A 15,307-nucleotide genomic window follows, 5' to 3' on the forward strand; every position below is an offset into this window, starting at 1 on the left:
GCCGTGATAAAACACGTATTTCTATTTTTACTTGGAACAGACAATAAAATCATCTCTTCTGTGCTATCTTCCACCGCAGCTCCATGATTAGCCCTCTGACCACGTGGGGTTCAGCTTGTTTTTCTGGGTATGCACGCTGATCTTGTGCATAACTCCGCCCAGTTTCCGCCCCTTTTCCTCTGGTTGTTCTTCAGTCCTTCATATATCGGTTGATGTTCTACTGCAGCTCATTTATTCCCTCTTCAGCTTCTTCACAGCAGCTTCAATCGGCGGAACAACAGCAGCTTCAAGTAAGAAATATCATTTCTTTTTCGCTTTTTGTTTTTATTTTTCAGCTGCTTCGTTTGCAGATGGCAGATATTGAAAACTGAACATCAGCATTATGTAACGTAAAAAAACAGCAGGAGGCGACAGTTAACAGTTAAAGTGAAATGCAACATAAAGCATGCAGTTTAAAGCTTTGTATTATCATTTATCTGTTATGTTTCAGGTTAATTAAGCACTATAGGTGCAAAACTAACTTGCAAAACTACCAGCTAAAGGTCATATCAGTGCTGAAAATACATAGTAAGTTTTTATTGTTTTTTTATTAGTTTGCACATTAAAGCGGAATGCATAATGAACCCGATAGTTTAGTTATTTAAATCACATTTATTTGTTATATTTAAGGTTAATGTAACATAAAAGTTGCAAAACAAACCTGCAAAATTCCTCCAAAAGCAACAGCCAAAGTCAGTGTTGAAAGTACATAGTAGTGTATTATTGTTTTTTATTGTTAAATTCACACATTAAAGCTACATACATAATAAAGCAAGCAGTTTAAATTTAACGCTAATTTATCAAAAAAGTTGAAAAACTAACCTGCAAAATTCCTGCAGAACCAGTGCAGACAGAAGTAGTTGTTTTTTAAATTAAATTGTCATTTTGAAGTACGAATCCTTGCACATCTTTTTTCATTATAATTTCAAGCAGATTGATTGCACTTTTTTATTTGTAGCGTTTTATGTCATTTTTATGATTTTTAAATGCTTTGTTTATGATTTTCTGTATTATTAGACAAATATATTTGAATTTCTCTCCCTGAAATTGTCATCATGACTCAGCCAAACCTTAACCTTAACCCTACATGTCTGTAGGGTTAAGGTCTAAAGAGTTTACTTTCACAGAAACGATAAAGTCACTGTGTCATAAATCTTCAGGCTGGTTTGTGTGTTGAAGGTGGAGCAGGATCAGTCTGAGTGTTTAATATTTGACCTCACATCTTTCTTACTCTTTTGGCAGACATGTCAGTGAAGGTTGCCGTAGTAACAGGAAGCAACAAGGGCATCGGATTTGCCACCGTCCGAGCACTCTGCAAGCAGTTCCAGGGGGACGTTTACCTCACATCCAGAGACGTGTAGGTCGCTCACCTGGTCACACCTGTGCAGGAACATGTCACAGTGTGCATGATTTCATCTTTTTGCATTTATTTTTTCACATTTTATGCTACTTTATTCAACAAATACCCTTGAAAATCTCAATTTTGTGGTTAAATGTAATATTCCACACAGAATTTTCCAGTGAAGACTTTTGCGTTATAAAACAACTCTGTTATTCTGCTTCATCAAGAGTGTGAAGTTATGTAATTAGATTTAATCGATTCATCATGACTTTTTGCCTCCTTCCAGTTTGAAACCAGTTTGAAGAGCTCAGATAAAAGTACAGAACATCAGAATCTCCAACTTCAGCTGATAATAAATCACTAAAAGTAGCTGAAAATGTGTTTTTAGGACCTTTGAAATCAAAGAGCAAAGCAGTACTAACTGAAAAACATTGCACATCTGTGTCTTATGACGATAAAATGACAGTAAATAAGAGTTTTTCCTCCTGTCTTAGTGGTCGTGGTGAGGAAGCTGTGAAGTCTTTGTCCTCTGAGGGACTGAATCCAAAGTTTCATCAGCTGGACATCAATGATCTGAGCAGCATCACAGCTGCAGCAGCTTTCTTCAAAGAGAAATACGGAGGAGTCGACATCCTCATCAATAACGCTGCGATCGCATTCAAAGGTGAGAATATAACACGACATTGATTAATATGAAACTCCACTGAAGCAAACACTGATGCTTAATATAAAACAGAATGTTACTCATCTCAAAGGAAATTCTTGTGTCAGAAAGACTAAACTACTACAGCTTAGATATGCAGCTTAAATTGGCACCAATCTGCAGTCTTATACTGCTATTAACATTTAAAACACACATTAGCATAATTTGACCCATCATTACCACTATTTATTGTATTATTTAGTGGGGTTGCACTATTTTTATTTATATCTAAATGTGCTGGAGTGTTATCTAATTCACAACGTTACAATATGAAAAAAGTGCACAAATTTGCATCAGATGATTTGAATAATTCTATTAAGAAATAATTAATCATTCTGGAGCAGGGGTCTGCAACCTTTAACACTCAAAGAACCATTTCGACCCGTTTCCCACAGAAAAAAAAAACACCGGGAGCCGCAAAATCCTTTGGCATTTAAAATGAAGACAACACTGCATATATCGCTTTTTACCTCTATGCCCTCGTTAATTTTGATTAATTAATTAATAAAAAAATAATGCATTAAAAAAATTATGTATTTAACCGCACCTTTCTCAGTTCTCAAATTTCTGGCACACCCATAACACTGATGAACACTCCAGCCAGGTAGGTAGCGCTATGAACCTAAAGTCTGTTTTCCAGCCGTGAAGAAGATTCACAGGATGCACTGTCAGCGCACAACAAAGTCTGGTGAACAGTGATTGAAGACGAGAACACTCTTAGTGTGTTGAGCAGAAAGTTTCTTTTAAAAATCTTCCTGATGGCAGCTTGGATAAAAGCGTGGTTATTTGCAAACTGTGCAACAAATAGTTTTCTGATCACCGCAGCACTTCAGCCGGTGTATCCATCCCATAATAGACCTCTTTTTGAGATGCTCAAGGTGCTTGAGTTTACAAAAAGCTTTAAAATATTGAATATAATTGCTATAAATGAACTTTGATTTTACAGTAATCTGTAAATGTAGCAGACAGATAAATATAAATGAAATATTCTTGTTTAAGTTAACGTACATGTCTGTTCACCAATTCAGTCATCAACCAAAAATTATTTAAATTGAAAAACTTTGCTGATTATATCAGATATTGCTATTTGATGCCATCAGTCATGATTAATTAATTACAAAGCCTCTAATTAGATTTTTTTTTTAAACTGTGTCCTACCACTAATATTTATCTTACTTGGTTAATGTCATTTCTGCTCCTGGACCTCATATGTTACATAATGTTAGCTCGAAATCAATATTTTGTGAATGTCTATTTAACTTGTAAAATGTATTATGAGTTATCTTAAGCTAATAACTTTTCTCCGGTAAGTCGCTGCTCTATTTTCCAAAACCACACTCCTCTGACTCTCTGACCTGCTGCCTGGATGCTGGACGTGACATCGAGCCGTGCTCTCGCGAGTAACGTCGTATTAACCTGACATATCAAAGAGTAGATACTGAGCAAGACAATTATCTGTAGTTTACCTTAGTACTGACGAGTACCCGACACAATGCAGGACTCTGCTGTGAAGGCGGAGACGTGCGGTAGTGGTGTATTTGCGACAATAAAAAACAAAGAAATTTGAAGGAGAGACGGCTGGTATTTAGAATGGTGGCCAGCCGCTGCTGAATGAATGTAGAGCAAACACTGGAATCCGAAGATCAACAGGACTCCAAATGAATACACACAGGCCGGCGAGTGTCGGAGACTGACGGCTGGGACGCATATTTTGACAGACAAAAATTAAGACGTTTTATTTTGATGTTACAAGATCACCATAATCTTCAAATTTAGAATTAAATTTTTAAAATTAACAAACTAAAATAAAAGAAATATTAATTAAATAGCCTGCTGATTATTTCTTTTCCAAAGCTACAGGGAGCCACAACAGAAGGATGAAAGAGCCGCGGGTTGCCGACCCCTGATCTCGAACAATTCAGTCATTTTGTCAGAGGAGCATCTACATGAAAAATAAAAAATAATTTAAAATAAAAGATGAAAAATGCTGTTTGGAGCCATTTAACGCTTGCACTGTTTTGATTTCGGATGGCTTTCAGATCTGACTTAGCAATCATTGTGCAAACGTTTGTGTTGCTGATATAATTTGTCAAATAAATGAGCTGCGTTGTCTCATGCAGTGGCAACAATTGTAAAATGAGAACCTGTCTTTGTTGAACATAATGAAATACTTCCATACAAGTGATGCTGCATTTTAACGAACTCCTGTGAATCGAGTGTTTGCACTTTTTGCATTTTTGACTATTGGGCATCCACACATCATATCGATGCTGAAACGAATATGGTGCAGCCCTGAGTGCTTTTGTTTTCTTAACAAAAGCCTAGCGTTCATTACTGAACTGCTGTCAGATATTCTTCGCATTTGGAACTATAAATTAATGACAACTTGTTCACTCTTTCTTTACAGTGGCAGATCCGACTCCATTTGCTGTCCAGGCCGAAGTGACCCTGAAGACGAACTTCTTCGCCACCAGAGACATGTTGACTCACTTCCTGCCTCTCATCAAAGCCGGAGGTACGAACACACAGATTTAATTTGTGGTCTGCTCAAATCAACACATCAGTCTGCTGGAAAAAATGATCAGACTACACAAAAAATGTTGTGGATTTAGAACTTATCCAGACTCATGCAGTACACCCTGTTTCTTTTCATTATCCTTGCGATACGACGACTAGATTGGAGTAAATTTAGAAACACGCCTGTGTTGTCCAACTGCAAATCAGGACAGAAACAAGATACAAAATCCCAGAAAGTCTCTGTGAATTTGTTCAGGTATCAAACGGTTTTTAAAGCTTTTAAGATTCTCAGGCAGAATCAGCATTTCTGAAGTGGAAGAAATCTGGGCTCAACACGATCGCCAGTCTTTGTTATAGCGGAGCTTTAGACATCCTGGGAGTTTATTAAATGGCATTTAGGAGACTCTGAAAGCACAAAGAAAAAGTTTATCTTGCCTGATTATAAGACAACTTATCTCCAAGTGCTATATCAGGCCAACAATCTTGACTTTCCATGACCTTATAATTCTTAAGGTGAAGCATGGTGGTGGCATCATCATGCTATGATTGGGAGTCTTAGCAGAAATGAGTAGACTTTGCAGAACTGAAAAAAGGATGAAAGCTAGAAAGATAGTTGAGGAAAAGCAACAGTTTACCTTTAAATCCAACAATTACTAGAAAAAACAGACAAGAAAAGTCTGGAGTAGCTTCAGGACAAGTTTTCCAGGGTGATCCAACCAAAGTCAAAGTGAAACCACAGAGCATTTCAGCAGAAACCAGAACTTTGACATGAACAAATGTTGTAAACTGCTCAAATCCAGATGTACAAAGTTTAAACTTTGTACATCTAAACTAAAGAAGAACCCAATAAAAGTCAAAGCTCCACCTGCTGCCAAACAAAGAAACACTTAAACTTAACCGCTATGAATGATTTTTAAAACAACAAGATGACATGGTCATCAATATCCCCCGCCACATGTGATGTCTATGAGTCTGCATCTAAAATAGTGAGAAAGGGCCATAACTCTGTTAAATATTATCACACAGGTCTCATTTTCGAATTTGATCAAGGTGTCCATGGTATGAAGCTACACACTAAATTGTTAGCTGTAAAATTAAACGTTCACTCACATTGTGTGCATCTCCTGGGGGCTAAGCCCCCCCTGTCCTGAGAACCTAGTGCCGCCCCTGCAGCAGTTTACAGCTTGTCAGCTGCTGTCGCTAATTATGGGCTAACCGTGAATGCTAGCACAAAAGTAACCGGATGGTGAGTGACAGGATGAGTCACTGAAGAGGTCGGTATGTTTTAATGTTGCTGTAGAGTGAAAATGACCGAGAAACGGCAGTTTTAAAATCGCTGTGTGTGAAGCAGCACAAGGCATAAATTTGCATTGAGGCCTTATGGAGGGCGATTCAGGTTCCCACGTCAATTAAGGGCTGGCGCGTGACGTAACAATGTGCCAGGTGAACAATGTCGGACTCATATGAATGTAGAGAGTCTTTACTATAGTCTGTGAAAGGATTGTCCTTGTAGTATGTACCGTTTGGCCAGGATGGCGATTTAAGTAAAAAAAAAAAAAACCGACAGATTTTGTCCCTCTCCACACTCTAGCACCAGAGGAGCACATGCTTTAACATGGGATTTTTTGCTCAACCTAGGGTTTTTGGAGGCTCCTGTATGGAAAACCATAAATCCCACCGTCACAATATGTACATGCCTGAAAAGAAGAGAGTTGGGGCTTTTTTTTAAGACTAAAATGAAGTCTGTAGGTGAAAGTATGGTGAAGCAGTAGCGTTTGGAAAACAGTGCATGACATGGTCATCAATATCCCCCGCCACATGATGTCTATGAGTCTATATCCAAAATAGAGATAAAGGGCCATAACTCTGTTAAATATTATCGCACAGGTCTCATTTTCGAACTTGATCAAGGTGTCCATGGTGTGAAGCTACACACTAAATTTCATAATCCTAGCTGTAATAGTTTCCGAGAAAATCTGTCCCCTTCATCTCGGACGGAAACACGGACGGACGGACGGACGGAGGCCAAACCTCTATCCCCCTTTTCCACTTCGTGGAGGCGGGGGATAAAAAACATGTTGTTACTGGCATGCAGAGCAATAAGCAAACATTTTTTATATTTTAAAATTAAATCTAGAACTTTTTTGGGTTTTATGCATTTTAAGATGCTGATTATCGAGGTTTGTTGAACAGTTATGAGCTTCAAACGTCCTGTATTTTGTGTTTCAGGTCGTGTTGTGAACCTCTCCAGCCTTAGCGGTTCTTCGGCTTTTAAAAGACTGCAGTCCGGCTCTGCAGCAGCGATTTCGCAGTGAGGACATAACCGAGGAAGAGCTGGTGGGACTGATGCAGAGATTTGTCACTGAAACACAGAAAGGAAAACACAAGGAAGATGGCTGGCCAGAAACAGCGTATGGTGTGTCGAAAACTGGCCTGACGGTGCGACTGAGTACATGTTAGGGTCTTAAAATGTGTAAAATAATGGAAAAGTCAGATAAGACAGATTTATATTGATGTCTTACACTCTATAGATTTCATAAATTCTGACCCAAATGATTCTTGAATGATATATTTATAGAAATAATGATTCTTAATGTGTGTTCTCTGCAGACTTTGTCCATGATTCTGGCTCGTCGTCTGTCCAAGGAGCGACCAAATGATAGGTGTAATCAAACTTTTTATTCAAACTTTCAATAAAATGAAGAGATAAAACACAGTAGAAATACTGCTAAATGGGATTGTATATGTTTAATATGCAATTTTTGGGGGGTATTGTGTCCGAAAAAGTCACATTTCCAACCTGAATTTCTAATTCTGTATGTGTTATATCCAGATCCTGCTGAACGCCTGCTGTGCAGGGTGGGTCAACACTGACATGACAGGTGACAAAGCAGCAAAGTCACCAGATGAGGGCGCCATCACTCCAGTGTATCTGCCCCTGCTGCCTCCTGGAGCCACAGAGCCTCAGGGAAGTTTATTTCTGAAAAAGAGGTTCAGCCGTGGTGAAAATATTCAGAAAATTCAGCGTGCAACTGTCTACGTCTCGTCTTAAGCAGCTAATTTCCACAAAACTTTAATGCAAAGTATTTTTTAGCCATGAAAAATATCGCAATATTCCTACAGAACAAGCAATGACATAATTCTCAACTAGTTTTTCTTAATTTTGGGGGTTTCAGCACTTGATTGTATTAAAACCAAAATATTATTTCAGGATATTCTACTAATTTGTGACCAACGTGTGTGTGATTGTGCATCTGTCTGCTGAGTTAAAAGAATAATAAAAAATGTGTTGTTTTCATGAAATGAATCGTCAGTTTGTATGTTACATGAAAAAATATAACTGTGCCTTAACCAGAATGCATTTTTTTGTTACAGTAAGAAGCTTTAACATTGAGATGTTACAAGTTCATGTCAGAGCTTTAAATGAACTTTAAGTCAGAAGGACTATCTTAAAATTTAGATGAACAAGTACAATTAAACATACTGCATTCCAATGTAAAATACTTTTGATAATTCACTGAGTAGAAGTATAAATGCAGCTTGTAGATGTTCTTTATTTACGACTCCGATTTCTGCCGATTGTGCACCAAAGGTTTTAAGATCTGAAACTGAATTCATACTTATTACTCTGTTACAAAGATGAAGAGAATCTGATAGAACAGAAAATACTGCATTTACAGAATCAGAATCAGAATCACTTTATTCATCCCCGAAGGGAAATTCAGTTGTCAGGGTTCTTATCTGTTTAATTTTGAATTGAATAGCCTGACTGCTCATGGCAAGAAAGATTTCCTAAAAGTATCTGAGCCAATATTGCGATGAATCAAGATTTTTGTTTGAATTTCTGCATTTCTTTTCCATTTTAAAATATAGAAGGAAAATATAATATATGATGTGAATTTTGCTGCAGTCTGCATCAAACAAGCACGTGTCCTTACATTGTTTTTATGAAAATACAAAATAGAGAAAATTTCCAAGTAGGTCAAGACCTAAAAAAACCCCTCATCAGATAGAGACAAATATAACAGAGTATAGACTGAACTAAAAGTGTTACAATTCCCTCTCCAGTCTCTCTTGGATAATCATTCCAGATTTCAGTCTATTTATATCAAATTATTTAAGATCTGTTAAGATCTGGACTTATGTATTTCAGATGTAAGATGTGAAAATTCCCTTTCCCCCACTCCCCCTATTCTGACATATAATAAAATGTTCACAAATCAGTCTCTGTGTTTCAATTACATAAAGGTAGAAGTGGGTTTCAGCCAGCATTCAGGCTTTAGTTGAAATGTCAAAATACAGTTGGACATCATCAAAATGTGGGGAAAAAAATCTAAATAAACTAGATTTGGTAACTCAGTGCTGCAGATTCATTTTTCTTTATATACCGCTTTATCCTCACTAGGGTCGCTGGAGCCTATCCCAGCTGACTCGGGCGAAGGCAGGGGACACCCTGGACAGGTCGCCAGTCTGACACAGGGCTACATACAGGGTGACCCAAAAGTTTGGAAACAAAGTTTAACTGCAGTGTCTATTTGAGTTGGAGGTGCATGAATTCACTCTTATTTTACCCATTTTTGTTATAGCATAATAAAATAACTTAAAAGCATAGTATTTGCCGAGTGCAATAACTCAGAAGAAAATGAATAGAACCATAAGGTCCAGGTATGCGGGAGCATAACTTCAAAATGCAGGCCATCAGTGTCAGATTTCAAAACTCTTGATGGTAAAGTATCTGACAGTTTTAATTTTTTCAAATATCCAAAAGTACTATGAGGCAACATTTACTGGCCAGTTTGGGGAACCTTCATAAGCATGAATAAAGATACATTCCAGAAGATACCAGTGTAACCAGTTGGTGGAAACGCTCACAACTTTGCATATGAAACAAACATGAACATGTCGAAATATGTTTGTTTTACACTAATCTGTAACTCTTCTGAATATATCTGTGGTACTGATTTATTGAAATAAATTATATTATTTGGATTATAGACTTTTCATTTGTTTCCAAACTTTTGGGTCACCCTGTATACAGACAAACAATCACACTCACATTCACACCTACGGGCAATTTAGAGTAATCCGTTAACCTCAGCATATTTTTGGACTGTGGAGGAAGCCGGAGTGCCCGGAGAAAACCCACGCATGCAGAGGGAGAACATGCAAACTCCATGCAGAAAGATCCTGGGCAAGCCGGGACTCTTGCTGCTGCAAGGCGAAAGTGCTAACCACTACGCCACTGGCTGCAGATTCAGTTGCACCTAAATTGTCTTTTAACTGCAGAATCTGAAGGTTTTCATGAACAACAACAAAAAATAGCAACTAGTAGAGTAACTTCACTGTTAGTAATGTTTTAATACATGTCAAACCACAGTTAAAGTTTTATTTGAACAAGACAAACATCAGCTAAACCTCACTTTGAGCCTTTAGTTCATAACTAAACCCTCATTTTTCTCCTTACAGCACAAAAACACAGAATTCATAAATTTATCAACAACCTACGGATGCACACAGTCAATAAAAATACAAATAAAATACCTAAAAACTGTCCTCAGCAGTATCTGACCATGATCGCGGACTCTGTCTACAACAAAGCACAGCAGCGTCTCCACCTGCTCAGGAAGCTCAGTTCTTTTAACGTCAGCAAAGACATTTTAACCCTCGTTTACTCATCGAATCCATCCTCACCTATAACATCTCAAGCTGGTTCAACTTTCTCACCATCAAACACAAAACAAAACTCTCCTGAATAATAAATCAGGCCAGAAAAATCACTCAACAGCCCAGCCAACCCTGTGTGAACTGTATGGACGCTCAGAGATGAGGAAAGCCACCCTCATCACTTAAAACCCCTCACATTCCCTCCACCACTCCTTCATGCTGCTGCCATCAGGCAGACACTACAGAACCCCTCTGACCAGGAAACATCTACAAAAAATATTTCATCCCCACTGCAACAGCTTCTCTTAATAACACAAACTAGACCACACTGTGTTTTTAGTTATTTTATGTGCTTTACTTGTTTTTATTTGTTGTATTGTGTTTTAATGTGTGAGGGTGCTTTCAACGTTTGAGTGTGGTTTTCAAATTTTGTCTTACAGCCGTGATAAAACACGTTTTTCTATTTTTACTTGGAACAGACAACAAAATCATCTATTCTGTGCTATCTTCCACTGCAGCTCCATGATTAGCCCTCTGACCACGTGGTGTTCAGCTTGTTTTTCCGGTATGCGCGCTGATCCTGCGCATAACTCCGCCCCGCTTTCTCCCCTTTTCCTCTGGTTGTTCTTCAGTCCTTCATATATCAGTTGATGTTCTACTGAAGCTCATTTATTGGATTTGTTGCAGGAAGAGAAATTACACACGTGGACAAAATTGTTGGTACCCCTCAGTTAAAGAAGGAAAACCCACAATTCTCACTGAAATCACTTGAAACTCACAAAAGTAACAATAAATAAAAATTTATTGAAAATTAATCAAAATCAGCCATCACTTTTGAATTGTTGATTAACATAATTATTTAAAAAAACAAACTAATGAAATAGGGCTGGACAAAAATGATGGTACCCATAACTTAATATTTTGTTGCACAACCTTTTGAGGCAATCACTGCAATTAAACGATTTCTGTATTTGTCAATGAGCGTTCTGCAGCTGTCAACAGGTATTTTGGCCCACTCCTCATGAGCAAACAGCTCCAGTTGTCTCAGGTTTGATGGGTGTCTTCTCCAAATGGCATGTTTCAGCTCCTTCCACATATGTTCAATGGGATTCAGATCTGGGCTCATAGAAGGCCACTTTAGAATAGTCCAACGCTTTTCTCTCAGCCATTCTTGGGTGTTTTTGACTGTGTGTTTTGGATCGTTGTCCTGTTGGAAGACCCATGACCTGCGACTGAGACCAAGCTTTCTGACACTAGGCAGCACATTTCTCTCCAGAATGCCTTGATAGTCTTCAGATTTCATCGTACCTTGCACACTTTCAAGACACCCTGTGCCAGATGCAGCAAAGCAGCCCCAAAACATTACTGAGCCTCCTCCATGTTTCACCGTAGGGACAGTGTTCTTTTCTTCGTATGCTTGGTTTTTGAGTCTATGAACATAGAGTTGATGTGCCTTACCAAAAGCTCCAGTTTGGTCTCATCTGTCCGAAGGACATTCTCCCACAAGCTTTGTGGCTTGTCAACATGCATTTTTGCAAATTCCAGTCTGGCTTTTTTATGAGTTTTTTTCAGCAGTGGTGTCCTCCTTGGTCGTCTCCCATGAAGTCAACTTTGGCTCAAACAACGACGAATGGTGCGATCTGACACTGATGTACCTTGGCCTTGGAGTTCACCTTTAATTTCTTTGGAGGTTGCTCTGGGCTCTTTGGATACAATTCAAACGATCCGTCTCTTCAATTTGTCATCAATTTTCCTCTTGCGGCCACGTCCAGGGAGGTTGGCTACTGTCCCGTGGGTCTTGAACTTCTGAATAATATGAGCCACTGTTGTCACAGGAACTTCAAGCTGTTTAGAGATGGTCTTATAGCCTTTACCTTTAAGATGTTTGTCTATAATTTTTTTCGGATGTCCTGGGACAATTCTCTCCTTCGCTTTCTGTTGTCCATGTTCAGTGTGGTACACACCTTTTCACCAAACAGCAGGGTGACTACTTGTCTCCCTTTAAATAGGCAGACTGACTGATTATGAGTTTGGAAACACCTGTGATGTCAATTAAATGACACACCTGAGTTAATCATGTCACTCTGGTCAAATAGTTTTCAATCTTTTATAGAGGTACCATCATTTTTGTCCAGGCCTGTTTCATTAGTTTGTTTTTTTAAATAATTATGTTAATCAACAATTCAAAAGTAATGGCTGTTTTTGATTATTTAATTTTCAATAAATTTTTATTTATTGTTACTTTTGTGAGTTTCAAGTGATTTCAGTGAGAATTGTGGGTTTTCCTTCTTTAACTGAGGGGTACCAACAATTTTGTCCACGTGTGTATTGTTACCGGCGAGTTTGATCTTGGTTGGTTGAGCGTTGGAGGAGATGGCGGCGTCATCGGCTGGGATTGGAAGGAGTAAAAGTAATCGGCAGAGTGTGGGGAATCCCAGTCGAATTGAAGACAGTTTCTTGGCGGTTGAGCACAACTGTTCCGTGAATGGATCAGAAGTGGGCAGTTGGGCAGATATGGACGAGGAGGGAGGGGGAGACTATGATTTTGAAAGGGGTAGTATTGGAAGGAATAAAAGGAAGAAGAACGGCAATGATGACAGTTGTAACAGTGAGGAGGAAGGAGATGAGTATACTGGAAAGGAAACACCGGAGAACTGGTTTGTTATCATAAGGTTCAATGAGAAGTCTCAGGAAAGCATGAAGAAGCTTAACCCTTTTGTACTGACAACAATTCTGGCAAATAAAATAGGAGATATACAGTTTGCAAAGGTCTTGAGTGATGGCAATTTATTGGTGAAGTGTACTAATAATGAGCAAGTTGATAAGGCACTTAAACTGAAAGAGTTGGGGAAAAACAAGGTGGTGAGCACAGGGAGGGTGGGAGCAGGGAAGGGTAGTGGTGGTGGAAAAGGAGTAATCACAGGGATATCACACACTGTAAGTATGGAGGAGCTTAAGAAGAATATTAAGGGGGGAAATAATGAGTGTGCAAAGAATGAAAACTACAAAAGGAGGAGTGAGAGTGGATAGCGAGACAGTATTGATTGAGTTTGAAGGAGAAAGTGTACCTAAAAAAGTTTTTCTAGGTTTTATGAGCTACCCAGTGAGAACGCATGTTCCAAAACCTTGAGATGCTTTAATTGTCAAAGATTTGGACACATAGCCAAAAACTGCAAGGGCAAGAGGAGGTGTGCTAGGTGTGGGGAAGATCATGAGTATGGAGAGTGTGGGACAGGGGTGCAGCCAAAATGCTGTAATTGTGGAGGTGCACATAACGTGGCATATGGAGGATGTGAGGCTATGAAATGGGGAAAATAATATTCAAAGAGTGAGAGTGGAAAAGAAGATTTCGTATGCTGAAGCTGTGAAAGTGGCTAGGGGGCAGAGTAGCCCAAACTATCGTTCAAGGAGATTTAGGGAGTCACATAGGGCGGCAAAGAATGAGTGACAGAATGTATGTGACAAAAGAGACCTGGTAACATTTATTGCAGGGGTGGTCAACAGCACAGCAGAGGTAAAGTCAAAAAGTGAAAAAATTCAACTGATTGTTAAAGCGGCAGTGCATCACTTGGGCTTAGTGGGACTGACATGGGAAGAAGTGAGGGACAATCTCACTAATCATCAAGTCAGGAAACACCATGGGTTGGCTAATTCTCGTTATGGTATTAATCCTTTCAATGGAATGCTAGGAGTTTGCTGGCTCATGGTCAAGAATTCAAAACATTTCATTAAAGAGATGAATAGAAAACCAGATGTAATGTGTGTGCAGGAAACATGGTTAAAACCAAATCTGCATTTCGTGGTATATGGGTATACAGTAATAAGAGAGTGACAGAAGTCAAGGGGAGGTGGGGGTTGTGCAACATTATTAAGCAAGAAATTCCTTATAGGGTTTGCTGGAAAAGGGAGTGGAATCAGGAGTATTGGTATTGTGATAGGAAAATATGGGAAAAGGGGGGAGAAAGTAGTTCAATGAATTAATTACTACAAACCCATGATAAGAGGCTTAAGTTTGGCCCAAAAGGCTATTAAGGGAAATTAAAGGGCAAGGACAGTAACAAGGTCAATATGGTAGTGGCAGGACCTTCAATGACTCACAATACATATGTGGGAGGGGCGCAGACAGGAATGTGAATGGTCAGGGTATATTGAAGATCTTGATGGATGAAAGGGATTTGGGTAGTTGTATAAATGTATGGAAGAGGGACAAGCAGTTAAACATAACAGCAAGGGTACCGAGTCAGCATTGGATATAACATTAGTATCTAACACAATGGCAGGGGTCAGTAACTGGGGGATTTGGACAGCTTCAACAATAGGAAGTGATCATTACCCAATCCTGTGCTCTGTAGGGGAGAGATTAGAAGTGAGAGCAAAGGGTGGGAATCAGAAAGTGGGTGTTTCAAAAAGCAGACTGGGACCGGTTTCAAAGGTTATGTGAGGAATCAATGAGCAAGACAGAAATATTTGGAGACATTGATGAAATAAATAAACGGGTGACATCAGCGATTGTAAGGGCAGCAGAGGGCGCTATACCCAAAAGTAAGGGCAAAAGGAGTAGGAAGTTGGTACCATGGTGGACAGAAGAGTGTCATCTGGCTGTAAGAAACAGGAATAAAGCATTCAGACAAGTTAAAAGGACTCATAACTTGCAGGACTTAGTTCGGTACAAAAAGGCTCAGGCAGTGGTGAGAAAAACAATACGGCAAGCTAAGAGGGCATCATGGAGAAACTTTTGCGATAGAATAGGGAGAACAACACCAGTGGGGGAAGTGTGGGGAATGATTAAGAAGATGGGAGGTGAAAGAAGGGAATGGGATTATCCTGTCATAACGTCTGGAGAGGAGTCAGCAGTATCCAACAGAGAAAAGGCAGAAGTCATGGCTAAGGCATTTGTAAAGGTACATAGCTCAGATAATTTGTCAGAGGAGGGGAGACAGGGGACGGGAGAGAACTATTGGGCTCAGTATCACAGGGGTTTATTAAACCAAGAGGGCAAGGACAGATGATATTGTGGATCGATGAGCCATTTACATTGGCTG

General features: G+C 39.1%; 1 pseudogene; it reads left to right on the forward strand.

Moving 5' to 3' along the window:
• Positions 1 to 147: 147 nt before the first annotated feature.
• LOC127537570 (carbonyl reductase [NADPH] 1-like) lies at positions 148 to 7,607 on the forward strand (annotated as a pseudogene).
• The last annotated feature ends 7,700 nt before the right edge of the window (positions 7,608 to 15,307 follow it).

Source organism: Acanthochromis polyacanthus, chromosome 15 (genome assembly GCF_021347895.1).
Source record: "Acanthochromis polyacanthus isolate Apoly-LR-REF ecotype Palm Island chromosome 15, KAUST_Apoly_ChrSc, whole genome shotgun sequence".
Taxonomy (NCBI): domain Eukaryota; kingdom Metazoa; phylum Chordata; class Actinopteri; family Pomacentridae; genus Acanthochromis; species Acanthochromis polyacanthus.